The sequence below is a fragment of the Diabrotica virgifera genome, chromosome 7, assembly GCF_917563875.1.
Source record: "Diabrotica virgifera virgifera chromosome 7, PGI_DIABVI_V3a".
Taxonomy (NCBI): domain Eukaryota; kingdom Metazoa; phylum Arthropoda; class Insecta; order Coleoptera; family Chrysomelidae; genus Diabrotica; species Diabrotica virgifera.
In genome coordinates this window covers 125,052,761-125,060,306 of record NC_065449.1, presented here as the reverse complement: position 1 = coordinate 125,060,306, position 7,546 = coordinate 125,052,761, and the positions used below count along the sequence as shown (strand labels likewise).

Here is a 7,546-nt window from a genome sequence, read left to right as displayed (position 1 = left end):
ATTAAAGTTTGTTTTACGGCAAGAGGAAGAGAAGTTTTATTGATGATGGTTTTTGTTGTTTTTTCCAAATAGGTTGTGGGATTCTTAGAAATTGGCTTGTAGTCGGGGGTGTTAATGAGATTTGAGAGCTTATCGATGTAAGAAGAAGTGTTTAGGATGACAGTGGCGTTTCCTTTATCGGCAGGAAGAATGACTAGATCTGGATTTGCTTGAAGTTCTTTCAGGGCTTTTCTCTCAGATTGACTAATATTTGGAGTAGGGGGCTTTGAGTTCCTAAGAACTCTAGCGACGTCTTGTCTAACTATTTCAGCATCTTCAGAAGGTAAATGAGAGATAGCTTCCTCAGTTTGTATATATATGTGAAAAGAGAAAATAATTATTCTCTTGGTAGCCCGGCGAATAGCAAAATCAAGCTTTATAACAATAAAGCTATGAAAGGCGATGTAACGGAATCCTTTTTCCGACAATACATCATGCAAACACCGTTTGGGCTAACCAATTCGTCTCTTACTGGAGAATACAGTAAAATGAAAAATAGATAATTGCATTTCAGTTAGATTGGAACCCCTGTAACGGTCCACCCGTTATAATATCATTTTTAGCGCTTTAATTATATTTATAATTATTTTCTCTTGACCTCCCATTTAAATTCTCTAATTTCTCGTATAGGATTACTGAGGTGACGTCATACCTCGGTGATGGAACGTACTCCACCTATCGATAATTATTTCGTGTTCTGAGAGAATTTGACGTTCACCTTGGCGGAGAAACGTCTCTCGTTCGTCACTTGGTTTGTGGCTGCTAAGTGGGTTGGTTTGGTACTTGGTACTGGTACCATAAAATGGCGGATGAGTTCTATACACCCTATTTTATAACATCGATCCAGTTTTTAAAGTAAAAAGTTACCAGCAAGGGTTGTCTGGAGTTAGGGAGACATGTGTGTGACAACTCCTGTTGGAGCCTAATAGGAATCATTCGGTGAGATTTATTTTTTTTGTAATAATTTTTTAATTAGCCATTGTCATGTGTTTTTTGTTGTGGAATATTTAAAATATTAGTCCCATTGTTAAACTTTCTTAGTCAATCTATTAAGGGAAGGGTGTAGATGATTTCGATCTTTATATTATCTTTATATCGATCTTTATATTAATGGGGTTTTTGGTTTTACATAACCAAACATTTTTGAAGTCCTCAAATTAATATTGGAAATAATTACCATTTCTCTGTAGGTTTTAAATTTATTGAACATCCAATATTTTATAAATTCAATATATTTTTACAGATATTTCCTCAAATAAATCATTTCAGTGTCATTTATTCATGTCTTCACACTTAAAATAGTTCAAGGTTACCTGAAATTGGTTTTTTGTTCCATTTTTAATGGCCGGTTTTTCTATACTATTGCTTCTAAAAAGTATTTCTTCTTCCCTTTACTTTTTGCTCATGTTTAAAATGGGAAATAAAACTGGGAATGTTTTTAGCCATTTGGAAGAAACCCTAACATGAAACCGTAGCCCTTTGACCACCTAGGGAAACCACTGCAGCCACGGCCAAGTCACCATTGGGAGTATGTCTATTTGGGAGCAAGCTATGGGAGCGTTCCAGCTCAATTTTCGTCTTGGCACCTGGGCCTACAGGAGTCATGGGGTCGCTCCATCCTGGTGCATCATTTTCTAGGATGCAACCGCAACCTCGTTTGGGAACATTTAGTGAGGTGTTTTAGTAACTATTGGCTTTTTTATATTTCAGACTATCTGTTAAATACACTATGTTTTTTTTTCAGATTTAGGTTACCTCTGGGTTTTTTTTTTTACATATTTGTATATTAGATTATTTGGTTCCCAAACTTTGTATCTACGGTAACTTCTTGTGCACAGGAATAAGCCTAGAGAAAATTAGGTTTTTAATACTTTATTAGTGCTTTGATATTGGTTTATGTAATTCGGGTAAATTTATTTTTTAATATTACTAGCTTGTTTCCCAAATATTTTACTGTTATTTGCTTTCTTCCGTTTGTTCGGTTAATTTAGGTCATCGTCGGTATTTATCTCAACTTCATTTCTACTTTAGTCAATTGTATATTTAACTTTATTTATTCATTATTGTATTTTCCCTTAGTGAGGCTCGGGCCTATTTATTTGTAGTATTTTCATCTTTGTCAGTTTCATTTAGTTGTACGTAGCGGGCGTACTATAACCATTTGGTAGAAGACTTATGTAATTTTGTACCCTATATGTTAGTGAGAGGTACTTATACCTGTAATTTTGTAACAGATAACATTATTGTTGTTATCTTAGATATAACTTTTGTATAACTTATGTCATTTTAGAGTCACATGATATGCACTTTATGTAACTCAGAGATTGTCAAAGATCTAGCAGTTATTTTTAATAAATATTTATTTATTTTGTATATCAATTATTTTGTTACTCCTTTATGTTCATTATTACAGATTTAATATATTTACTATCTGACAACAGTGTAAGATACCTGGGAAAATGATCGAAGATCATTTTCATGGCGCCCATGATTAGTTAGTTTTATTTATTTTGTTCGTCTTTAGCAATTATCCATCTTCATTCAGTTTCAGTACATTATTCTTATTTTATTATTTCACCTTTTAGTCATCATTACTATCTATATAGAGCTACTGTTCTTCGACAGGCATGCAAACGAGCCGTATCCATCCTTGAGTGTCAAGTGGTTTTCTTGCCTCTCTTGCTAGCCAACTCTATTCAGTTTGCCTCTGTCTCTTCTCACGTCTACTTCTATCCCTTCTAATCCCCCTTTCTTCAGTACTACTGCACTTTAGTAGTATTTTTTTTTATTTTTCCTATTGCGGCTTCTCAACGTAGAAGTCACTTCACCCTTTTCTTTACAGCCCATCTCTCTACATCTATGTCCCATTAGTTATTTATTTATTTTTTCCTTACTTCTGTTGGAGTATATCTTTCTTTTCACTTTCACTCCAACAGAAGTTTTCTTATTTTTGTTACACCCCACCGGTGCCCCGACTAGTTTCGACTCATGTCAAGTCGTCATCAGGAGACACTAGGTAGGTGTTCGAAGCTAACTGATTTGCCGCTATTCCTTGGTGAATTTATAAACTAAATCCACCAGAGTATACTTAGTACGACCTCTATATGTGAAAAGAGAAAATAATTATTCTCTTGGTATAATTATTCTCAGAGAATAATTATTTTCTCTTTTCACATATAGAGGTCGTACTAAGTATACTCTGGTGGATTTAGTTTATAAATTCACCAAGGAATAGCGGCAAATCAGTTAGCTTCGAACACCTACCTAGTGTCTCCTGATGACGACTTGACATGAGTCGAAACTAGTCGGGGCACCGGTGGGGTTCGAATCTAACTGAAATGCAATTATCTATTTTTCATTTTACTGTATTCTCCAGTAAGAGACGAATTGGTTAGCCCAAACGGTGTTTGCATGATGTATTGTCGGAAAAAGGATTCCGGTACATCGCCTTTCATAGCTTTATTGTTATAAAGCTTGATTTTGCTATTCGCCGGGCTACCAAGAGAATAATTATTTTCTCTTTTCACATATAGAGGTCGTACTAAGTATACTCTGGTGGATTTAGTTTATAAATTCACCAAGGAATAGCGGCAAATCAGTTAGCTTCGAACACCTACCTAGTGTCTCCTGATGACGACTTGACATGAGTCGAAACTAGTCGGGGCACCGGTGGGGTTCGAATCTAACTGAAATGCAATTATCTATTTTTCATATATATATATATATATATATATATATATATATATATATATATATATATATATATATATATATATCAAGCAGTGATTCTTGAGGATGCAGTCTATTTTGGCCCACAAGACAAAGAAAACTCTTTGACTTACTGTCAAGCTTTCGAATTTATTTTAATTCTTTTTCAAGACATCTGTTGACAAAAATATACAATTATAAAAATTATGTAGGTACTTACAATTTTCTTAATTACTTACTAGTCATGAGATTACATTGAAAAAATTTGAAACTTTACTAAAAGGACAATTATGCACATAGGTATGAAAAATTATTTTTAAAAACTTCAGTTATGTTGTCATGTTTGAAATATGTCTTGAAATATGTAAAGTGTATACATTTTATATAGGAGGAAAGTAAAACTAGTAACAACATATTTTTTATTTTTTTATTAGATTTTATTAGATTGATCTATGAAAAAAAAATTAATAACATCAAACCCAATTAGTCCAGTCATTTTTTAAAGCATGTTGGATTTTAAAGAAAATCAGATTATGATGTACTAATTTTTTTTTTGTTGATATGCTAATATGTAACAATAAATGTTACTTAATTTGTCTATATCTGATTTTCTATTTATACATTTTTTATTTTTCTGTATATGTGTCATTTCTATAAATAACCTTTTCTGTTCATTTTTTACCCTCTGTAGGATTGACGCTTGTGAAAAATTAAATGTATGATTTAAATTAATCGAGTGGTCGGCTAACGCACAAGCTTGTGATTTATTTGTGTTAATATCACTTCTGTGAGATATTATTCTACTGTGCAATGTACGAGAAGTTTCTCCTATATAAACTTTATCACAGTCTGAGCAAGGAATTTGATAAACAACTTTTGAACTTTCTTTGGTCGTTAGAGGATCCTTAGTTTTAGTGTATAAATTTGCTATAGTTTTAACATTTCTAGTAGCAATTTGTATGTTTTCTAATCCTTTAAATAATTTTAGAAGTTTTGGTGTTAAGAATGGAATATAAGGTAAAGATCCAAATGTTTGTGATGTTGCTGGTACTAAGGTGTCAACTGGAGGGTTATTGTTTTGGCTATTATTTATTTCTTGGCTTGCCGTGATGGAAGGTGGAGAGGTTGCAGTACTAAAAATTAATTTATTAAGTAGGCCTACCGGATAAGAGTTTTCCATTAATATGGTTTTTAGTCTCTTCAAACTCTGTTCTCTATATGTTGGATGAGATATTTTTATTACTCTACTTTTTAGTCCCAAAATTAAGTTTATTTTCATTCTTGTAGGATGTTCTGAATAATAATTTATGAATCTATTGCTAGAAATCGGTTTTCGATACCATTCTGTTTTGAGACTATTATCTTCAGTGCGATGGACTATCATATCCAGAAAAGGGAGACTGTTATTTTGTTCTCTTTCAGCAGTGAACTGTAATTGGTTACATTGGTTGTTAAAAATATTTAAAACCTCATTCATTTTGTCATTAGGTACTGCTAGGATTAAATCATCTACAAAACGTTTAACAAACGGAATATGAAAAGGTATTATTTTTAAACAATCTTCAATAAGATCGTCAAAAACAATAACCCTCCAGTTGACACCTTAGTACCAGCAACATCACAAACATTTGGATCTTTACCTTATATTCCATTCTTAACACCAAAACTTCTAAAATTATTTAAAGGATTAGAAAACATACAAATTGCTACTAGAAATGTTAAAACTATAGCAAATTTATACACTAAAACTAAGGATCCTCTAACGACCAAAGAAAGTTCAAAAGTTGTTTATCAAATTCCTTGCTCAGACTGTGATAAAGTTTATATAGGAGAAACTTCTCGTACATTGCACAGTAGAATAATATCTCACAGAAGTGATATTAACACAAATAAATCACAAGCTTGTGCGTTAGCCGACCACTCGATTAATTTAAATCATACATTTAATTTTTCACAAGCGTCAATCCTACAGAGGGTAAAAAATGAACAGAAAAGGTTATTTATAGAAATGACACATATACAGAAAAATAAAAAATGTATAAATAGAAAATCAGATATAGACAAATTAAGTAACATTTATTGTTACATATTAGCATATCAACAAAAAAAAAAAAAAAAAAATTAGTACATCATAATCTGATTTTCTATCATATAATCCAACATTAAAATCCAACATGCTTTAAAAAATGACTGGACTAATTGGGTTTGATGTTATTAATTTTTTTTTTCATAGATCAATCTAATAAAATCTAATAAAAAAATAAAAAATATGTTGTTACTAGTTTTACTTTCCTCCTATATAAAATGTATACACTTTACATATTTCATGACATATTTCAAACATGACAACATAACTGAAGTTTTTAAAAATAATTTTTCATACCTATGTGCATAATTGTCCTTTTAGTAAAGTTTCAAATTTTTTCAATGTAATCTCATGACTAGTAAGTAATTAAGAAAATTGTAAGTACCTACATAATTTTTATAATTGTATATTTTTGTCAACAGATGTCTTGAAAAAGAATTAAAATAAATTCGAAAGCTTGACAGTAAGTCAAAGAGTTTTCTTTGTCTTGTGGGCCAAAATAGACTGCATCCTCAAGAATCACTGCTTGATATTTGAATATACAGTCAAGAATACCATAATCTTATATATATATATATATATATATATATATATATATATATATATATATATATATATATATATATATATATATGGATCTTTTGATCACTGAGTGTGTTTCAAAGATCTACATCTTTTGTTTTTTCATATATATATATATATATATATATATATATATATATATATATATATATATATATATATGTAAATGTAAAGAAAAAAAGTACTTCGTTGACTTATGTATAAAAAACACTTTTCGAGTTTCGGTGGGTTGGAGTCAATAAAAGTTTTGTTAGAATACTATTTTTTATTACTCGAGCTTTCGAATGTGTTTACATTCATTTTCAAGAGCTAAAAAGTAACTGATAAAGTGGAAACAAAGATCATGTAAAAATATAACTCACCAGATAAATCTAGATTGGTTATTAAAACTTGCTAACATTAAATAAGAGGAAAACTATTAATATCCATAAAATGAATTCTTCCCAGACTGCATAATATAAATTAATGACCAAAAGATTTAAATTTTTGAACTGAATTTTGAATTTGAATGAGCGGTAGATTGGAAAAAATTTTTAATACAAAAAATCAAAGTCATTGTCAGTGAAAAAATCAGCCTACATCGACAAGTAGCTAAAAGTAATTTATTTAAATATATTATAACGTGATGATTTATTTAAAAAAAAGAAGAAGTAGATAATAAGTAGAAAAAAAAAGATATTTTAGTAGTTTACAGAAGTACAAAAAAAATGTAAATAAGGATGTGAAAAAAAAGTGACATATTTATGGTGCTATAAATATTATTTAAAATTATAAGGAAATGATGTAATTATAAATTTTAATTAAATTTTGAATTTATAATCTTTTATTTAAACTATGATCACTTCTGCTAATAGATACCATTTCCAAAAGAGTCCTTTTGAATTTATTACCTTCATTGCACAAAATCACATGCTCTGCCAAAGCACAAGACGGTTTTTTGATTCGGCAATCACTTTTGTGGGAAATTACCCGATTAGATAAATTCCTCCCAGTCTCAGCAATATATACAGCCTCACACTGAGTGCAACTAATGCCGTATACTACATTAGTTTTCTCTAATTTTTCTATAGGATATTTTGTCTTAGAATGCAGAGATGTAATGGTTTTGATGTTTTTTGTTGTTATTTTTAT

At 30.4% G+C, this 7,546-nt stretch overlaps 1 long non-coding RNA gene across 1 annotated transcript; it reads left to right on the top strand.

Moving 5' to 3' along the window:
* Window positions 1-857: 857 nt before the first annotated feature.
* On the top strand, window positions 858-2,412 carry LOC126888331 (uncharacterized). Its single transcript, XR_007699515.1, has 2 exons — window positions 858-978; window positions 1,482-2,412. It is a non-coding gene; the product is annotated as an uncharacterized LOC126888331 (long non-coding RNA).
* Window positions 2,413-7,546: the final 5,134 nt, after the last annotated feature.